Source organism: Strix aluco, chromosome W (genome assembly GCF_031877795.1).
Source record: "Strix aluco isolate bStrAlu1 chromosome W, bStrAlu1.hap1, whole genome shotgun sequence".
Lineage (NCBI taxonomy): Eukaryota > Metazoa > Chordata > Aves > Strigiformes > Strigidae > Strix > Strix aluco.
The window spans coordinates 23021371-23029434 of record NC_133970.1 but is presented as its reverse complement, the minus strand read 5'-3'; the positions used below and the strand labels follow the sequence as shown (position 1 = coordinate 23029434).

Here is an 8064-nt window from a genome sequence, read left to right as displayed (position 1 = left end):
TGTACTCTGCGTCTGCGCACTTTGCAGCTAGGGGGTCGCTCCATCCGGGTTTTCCTCGCATCACCAACTCCTTGTATTTCCTGCTTTCCTGAGAGTGGCTCACAAAGCTTTTGTTTATATCTTACAGAATATAGACACTACCCCCTTTTTTCTTCTTCTTCTCCCCTTTGTCTTTCTCCCCTTTGTCCTTCTTCCCTTTCTCCCTCTTTTCAGTCTTTTGCCTAGTAGGAGTTCTTGCTTCAGCATTTCAACTTAGATAAGCACTTGCAGTCAGTTAGTCGTTACACAGTGTAATAGTTAAGATTAAGCTTAGGCCTACATAGTTCATGGAATAACATGTCACGAGCTCCCAGTATCTTTAATGGAATTTGATGAACAAACAGTTTACTGTCTATCACACTGGGCTCCTCAGGTCCTGGGCAGTGGTCGTAAATTCCTGGGCGGGGGTCTCGTTGATGAAGTACCTCATCTTCCTCACCAATGAACTTTTCACCTTGTCCTTCTGCGCGGTCTCAGTTGTTCTCTGCTCCTTATCTGAACCCCTGGGTCAGCTTGTACCGGAATTTGGGGGGATTTATCTCTTACCTATGTCTCTTCAAGGGCTAGAGGAAGTCTCTGCTCAGACCCGAGAGATAGTAACCTAGCAACTTTATTGACACTTGGTGTTTCTCAATGTGGAGACCCCTTGTCTTTGCGCAAGTTCTTTTCTCTTATGTTCTCTGACTACAATGGTTTATATTCCCCCTATCATTCCCCCCTTTTCTCTCTACTTAGTAAATTCTTTTACTATTTAATTAGCTTATAGTCTACTATTCTATAGTCTAGGATTGGTGAGTCTACTTGAGTTTAAGGGTTGGGTTATGATATAAAGCATCATATATGATTTGTAAACGTTTCGTAAGTCTCCAAATCCATATGTATATAGTTATGGTGAGGACTAGCAATAGTATTACAGATATCAATAATACCATTACTGGATGAAGTATTGTGTTAAGGATCCCAGTGGTCGTCGGTGACCATCCTAGGAAGGTGTCCCACCAATGGTGTTCTCCTACTTTCTGTACCCTTGTTAGAATCTCATGTATTTGTTCTGTGTCATGTCTTACCACAACCAGCATTTCTTTCCCTTTCTTTTTTACTTCTTCTAGGATGGAGAGTAAGTCTTCATGTTGCAGCATCTCTTTCACCCTTTCTAAGTTCATGCCTATGGGAATAGAATCTATTTTCTGAAACAGGTTTTGTTCTGTCTTTATCACCTGGGAGCTCAGTACTGGGATGGTGTAAGTGAAATCACACCCTTCGGCCTTGGTGAAATTGCATATGCAATAATTAGAGTAACCTCCTATTTCTTCCTCGTAGTTATCAACTATTAAGCTTTTACAAGAAGTCCTTAGACAGATGCATCCTTCTCCTATGTATATTAAAACCGTGTGGTTGTTAGGAGAGGGTTGGGCTTTGAAATTACACTCTTTCTGATGGGTGTCTAGACATATGTCTTGAGCCTCCATGGTGTTTCCTTCACAGATATATCCTTGATGGCCCATATTGGTACACAGATCCGTATTAATTGTTTGCCATTTACCTTTGTGTTGCCATGCCCATCCTTTATGTCCCACCGGATTTATTACTACTCCATGCTGATATAGCCCTATGGCTGTAATAGGGTAGATTTTATATTGGGTGGCCTTAGGTATGGTCAGCACAAAGGCAATTATTTTATCAGTTGTGCTATCATATGTAAAATTTACCAACTTCCACCAAGATTGTAGTTCTCTTTCTTGGTGCAGTGCTTTGTCCCAAATTACTTTTCGGACCTCCGTAGGGAGGATTCCTTCCTCTCCTTCTCTTAGAATATTAGAAATAATTGATTGTACCCACATCTGGGCTTGTATACAACTGAGAGCTAGGGATGTATCCTTTTGCAGGGTTTTCATCCCTTCCAGTATTAGGGAATGATCTTTGATATTGGTTCTTTCCCAATCAGGGAGGAGTTTCGATGTTAGCCATTGATGATTTCCCAATGTGAGTAATGATGAGTGTAGAGGTTGTTGTAACTGATTTAGGTCTTGGGTTGCCGTGGCTAATTTGTTCATTATTACTTCTGAATTTATGCTATTTAGTACTCCCAGTCCAGTTCCTAAAATTCCCGTGGTATCTCTCCTTTGTCTCTGATTAGTGTGAGATTTCAGCCAGGCTGTCCATCCTTTTTGAGCTGTTTCCACATATGGAAGGCATTTTGGTTGTACATCTGCTAGATTTACCTGTAGATGTACCTCCACCTGTTTGAGTGACCATTGGGGATTAAACAATACCACTTGCTGACCGGTCTTCCGAACCACATGTGGGCCTATTTTAAAGATATGTGGTCGTGACCCCGCCACTTGCCCGGTGGCCATTGTCATGACCCTTACAGGTGTGATAGGTGGTGAGGTAGTAGTGGGCTGTGTGGGGTCAATTCTAACCCTGTAAAACAATGCTTGCCCACCTGACCCTTGTCCTAAGCATGTTAAAAAGACTGTCTCGGTTAAGGTGAAGTTAAACCAACACACTAATTTCCCTTTGCATGATTCTCCAAATTTATATGAGGACCCTATTATTCTCACACCGATCATGGTGTCTTCTAAAATAGGGACTAGACCATCCTCATGATATATTTGGCAACCCACTGTTATTTCATCCCCTACTTTTCCTTCTAGTCGGTCGATTTCGTCCTCATTGTCCCTGCTCCACTGGTTCCTTTGGTATACCTTATTGTTGTGAACAACCACTATGGCTAATTTCGTTTTTGGGTCCACCTCCTTTGTCATCATGGCATGACTTTTCTGAGCATGATTCCAAGGCCAATCTTTTGGTTCCTGAGCACAGGCAAAAAGAGGAATGCTAAAACATATTAATAGTTCAAACTCACAGTTGATCATTTTGAGGTTTAAACCTAATAGGCTTTTGTTGTCTGAGGCTGAGCTTTAGTGATTCAGTTTCTGTTACCTCCCAGCGTTGTTTAGGAGCTTTCTTTACCCTGGTATGATGTATCCAAGCTGAGTATTCCTTAACTTTTACAGCTGTGAAGGTTTTGAGCAGCACTTGGAATGGTCCTTCCCACCGTGGTTCCAACGCCTTTTCTGCAAGAGACTTAACATACGCATAGTCCCCAGGTTGTATATTATGTACAGGCCCGTCCAGTCCTCTACCCCGAGTTCCAAATACATGTTTTTCAATTTTACTGAGCTGTTTACTTAGAGCTATCATGTATGAAGTCAGAATTTCCTCCCCAACTTGCATTGATGTTCCCTTTTGTACCGCGTAAGGTCTGCCATATAGCATCTCAAAAGGACTTAATCCCTCTTTGGCTCTCGGTTTGGCTCGTATGCGCAGAAGAGCCAAAGGGAGAGCCTGGGGCCAGGTCAGATTTGATTCCTGGCCGAGTTTCACTATTTGTTGTTTAATTAGGTGATTTATTTTCTCTACTTGTCCACTGGATTGGGGGCGATATGGGGTATGAAGTTGCCAATCTATACCCAGGTAGCGACTGATTTGCTGGACCACGCTTGAAATGAAATGAGGTCCTCTATCTGAAGACATGGTTGCTGGGACCCCAAAGCGTGGAATTATTTCTTGTATTAATACTTTTGTTGCTTCCCGGGCCTTGGTCGTTCTAGTGGGGAATGCCTCTGGCCAACCTGAAAACGTATCTGTTAGCACCGGTAGGTATCGATACCCCCCTTTTCTTGGCAGTTCCGAAAAGTCAACTGCCATTTTTGTCCAGGTCCATTTCCCTTCCCAATTTGACCTACTTCTAGATTGGGGTATTTTTAGGATTAGTCTGGAGGCAAATATCACACTGCTGAGTTACTTGTCTTACTATGGTATACAAATTTCTAGCTCTAATATTCTTGATTAAATATTGGTATAGGGCCCCTGCTCCTCAATGTCCTTTTTGGTGTTCTTCTCGTACCAGATGTCTAGTTAAATGGGAAGGAATTATTATTTTTCTTTGGGGAGTAATGGCCCATCCCTCCTCATTATATGATCCTTTTAGATCTGTGATAAGTTTCTGATTCTCTTTATTATAATTAGGCTTACCTTCCATGGTGATCTGCCCATCAGGGACTAGGGCTCCTTCCACTTTTACCTCTCTTTTGGCTGCTCGTTTTGCCTCTCCATCCACCAGCTCATTTCCTTTTTCCAATTCAGAATTCACCTTTTGGTGTGCCTTAATATGCATAATTGTTAATTTTCTTGGAAGTTGAACAGCTTCTAATAGTCTATGAATTTCTTTCCCATGCTTGATGTGTTTTCCTTGTGAGTTCGGTAGTCCTCTTTCTTTCCGAATTGCCCCATGAGCATGGACCACTCCAAAGGCATATTTTGAGTCCGTGTAAATGTTCACAGTTTTGTCTTGTGTAGTAGTGACAGCATAGCCAGCATACCTTTTGCTGCTCAGGACATAGCTACTCCCATCTGTAAACCAGTCTTCTGTATCTTCCATGGGGCTGTCCTTTAAGTCGGCACGGCTGGAATACGTTGCTTCAATAGTTTCCAGGCAGTCGTGTTGTACTGGTTCTCCTGTGTTTCCGCTAAGAAAAGAAGCTGGGTTGACAATGTTAGTTACTATGATCTCATCATTCTGTTCCACCAACTCAGCCTGGTATTTCAGGAATCTCTGGGGCGAAAGCCAATGTCCTCCTTTAATTTCCAATACCGCCGATACTGTGTGGGACACTAATACAGTCATTTTCTGGCCCAAGGTGAATTTTCGTGCTTCCTGCACGTTCAAAATCACTGCTGCAACTGCCCTTAGGCATCCGGGCCACCCTTTAGCGGTTGTATCTAATTGTTTGGAGAAATAGGCGACTGCTCAACGGTACGGGCCTAGATCTTGTGCCAGTATTCCCAATGTAATTCCCTGCTCTTCGTGTGAAAATAGAAAGAATGGTTTACTTACATCTGGGAGTCCTAAGGCTGGGGCTGACATCAGGGCCTTCTTTAGTGAGTCGAAGGCACGGATTGCCTCCTTATTCCATTGGAGGTTTTTCGTCCAGGCTACGCAGGTTTCTTCTGTCTTGGTGGCGATTAGGATGTCGTCCACGTATTGGAGCAGTCTCCCTTCTTCAGGTGGAGTCGGGGCTTCCCACAGCTCGAGGTCTTTTGCCAGTTGGTTACCAAATATAGTGGGGCTGTTTTTAAATCCTTGCGGTAACACCGTCCAGGTTAACTGAGTCTTACGTCCACTTTTAGGATTTTCCCATTCAAATGCAAATATTTTCTGACTGGCTTCGTGGAGAGAGAGAGGCAAAAGAAGGCATCCTTGAGGTCTAAAACGGTAAACCAGGTTAGTTCAGGGGTTAACTTTGTTAGCAACGTGTATGGGTTTGCCACTACTGGGTGGAGATCTTCTGTTATTTTGTTTATTGCTCTTAGGTCCTGAACTATTCTATACGACCCATCAGGTTTCCGGACAGGTAATATGGGAGTATTAAAATTAGATTCGCATTCCTTTAATAATCCCATATGTAAAAACCTTTCAATAACTGGCCGGATCCCCTCCTGATCTTCCTTTTTCAAGGGGTATTGTTTAACTCTTACCGGTTGTTGTCCTTCTTTAAGGTTTACCTCCACAGGTGGAGCATTTTTCGCCCTTCCAGGCGTGTCAGTGGCCCACACTCCGGGATGCACTTGATTGATAATTTCCTCCTCCTTCCGTGGGGACACTGGTTAGAGATAAGCTCATAATTTGTATAAGTTCTTGATTGTTTACCTCCAGAGTAATCTCTCCCTTATTGAAGCTGATGGATGCTCCTAATTGTTCTAATAAATCTCTCCCCAGTAGCGCTTTTGGAGAGTTAGGCATATACAACAACTTGTGTATGCCTAACTGTTTTCCTAACTTGTATTTCAAAGGCTTGCAAAAGTACGCCTTTTCACTTTGGCCAGTGGCTCCCACCACCGTAACATAATCTTCCCCCAAGGGCATTAAATCCATGTTTAAGACTGAATATGTTGCTCCAGTGTCTATCAAAAATTCCACCTCTTTTTGTTCTGTCCCTCGCTTTATTGTAACCAGTGGATCCGCTAGGGTAGATTCCCCAGGTCCCCGTCATTGTTCTTCTAGATTTGTCCCCTCTTGTACACCTCTGTCCAATGCTGCATGAGGAACAGCACCGCTTCAATCTCCCTTTCATTTCCCCTTTATAATCTTTCTCTAAGGCTAGCACCAGAGGGTCTTGTGGTGGTATTAATCCACAGTCCCTCTGCCACTCTGGGTGATTCCGGAGGGTAAAGAACATGTCTGCATATGACACCTCATCCCATTTTCCCTCCCTCCTTAGGAATAACATTAATTGGAGCAGAGTATGGTAGTCTAAAGTCCCATTTAGTGGCCATTTAGCTTCTTCTTCTAATTTATAGAGTGGCCACCATTGGTTGCAATATTTAATCATGATTTTCTTGTTTTCTGTGCCCCCCTTTCCTGCTATATCTTTCCAGTGTGTAAGTATACAATCTAGCGGGCTTTTCTTTATAACCTTTCCCTGCTGGTTCCCCATTATTGCTGTTCAAAATCACAAGTTTAACACCTTTATACAATACTATTTACACCCACAATCAAAGCAACTCACACTTTGTTAATACCTCTTACGCCGATAATCACTCTTAGGTTTTTTTTACAAAATTTTACAGAAATTTACAAATCATGGATCCGTTTAAATACAGTTTGTCATACGCTTCACGGAGCCTCAGATTAGAACTCCACACTCGCTTTGCAGCGGTGCTGCGTCTCACTCGCACCCTGCAGGCAGCCAGGCACACAGACACACAGACGCTAGCCTCACTCGCATCCTGCAGGCAGCCAGGCACACAGACACACAGACCCTGCCTGCTCGAATCACAGATATGCAGTCAAACAAAGCGCAGAGCACAGCTCCACAGATACACAGACACTTAAAGGGCCCACCACACCTTTCACTCACACTATGAAATATGGTTCAAACAACCTTTCAAATCCGTTTACAGAATATCTCATAAACCGTTAACCATTTGCCGTAAAGTCAGTTCCGGAATATTCAATAAACTCCACAAACTTTTAACAAGCAAACTGCGAGCTCCGAGCCCTGAGGCGATCGAATGATCCCTCGGGTTCCCTCTCAACTCAGTTTGCAAAACCTCAACAAAATGGGTACCCCTTCCTTGGGACTAAGCTGTGCGCCAGACGTCTCTGCGCGTCTTACCAGCAGCCCTTTACCCTTTAAACATACCTTGGTCCGCGAATTAGATGGTCCTTGTCTACTCCCGCCGTGGACAGCTGGGAGCGGAGCTCCTCCGAGAAGGGCTCGGGGTGCGCACCTAGGAAGTCCACTCTTCAGCGGTCCCGGCAGCCGAGTAGAGAGGGTCCCATCTGGGGTGCCAAAATGACTTGCAGAAAAAAAGAACTCTACAACTTTGTAGTTGTAAAGCAGGTATGTTTATTCAGCGCTGGACGCACGGGGGATCGCTCCACCACAGGCGTGCGTGCCCTCCCGTAGCCTTTGACCTGCTTATATGGTACAAAGTATTGTTTATTTATGAAGCGCCTATACATATTTATGATCTATCCCCGCTTCGTATGGTAATTAGGTTCCTCCCTCCTGCACATGCGTCCTGGGCTCCTCAGGTCCTGGGCAGTGGTCGTAAATTCCTGGGCAGGGGTCTCGTTGATGAAGTACCTCATCTTCCTCACCAATGAACTTTTCACCTTGTCCTTCTGCGCGGTCTCAGTTGTTCTCTGCTCCTTATCTGAACCCCTGGGTCAGCTTGTACCGGAATTTGGGGGGATTTATCTCTTACCTATGTCTCTTCAAGGGCTAGAGGAAGTCTCTGCTCAGACCCGAGAGATAGTAACCTAGCAACTTTATCGACACCTGGTGTTTCTCAATGTGGAGACCCCTTGTCTTTGCGCAAGTTCTTTTCTCTTATGTTCTCTGACTACAATGGTTTATATTCCCCCTATCAGGGTCAAGCTAAGGACAGGGAGACCGCTCATCAATTACTGTCACAGACAAAACAGACTCGACTTGGGAAATTTAATTTAAT

General features: G+C 43.9%; 1 long non-coding RNA gene across 1 annotated transcript; it reads right to left on the bottom strand.

Annotated features, from left to right (window-relative positions):
* Positions 1-577: 577 nt before the first annotated feature.
* On the bottom strand, positions 578-7666 carry LOC141917793 (uncharacterized). Its single transcript, XR_012621461.1, has 3 exons — positions 7251-7666; positions 5584-5708; positions 578-3129 (listed from the first exon to the last, which is right to left on the bottom strand). It is a non-coding gene; the product is annotated as an uncharacterized LOC141917793 (long non-coding RNA).
* Positions 7667-8064: the final 398 nt, after the last annotated feature.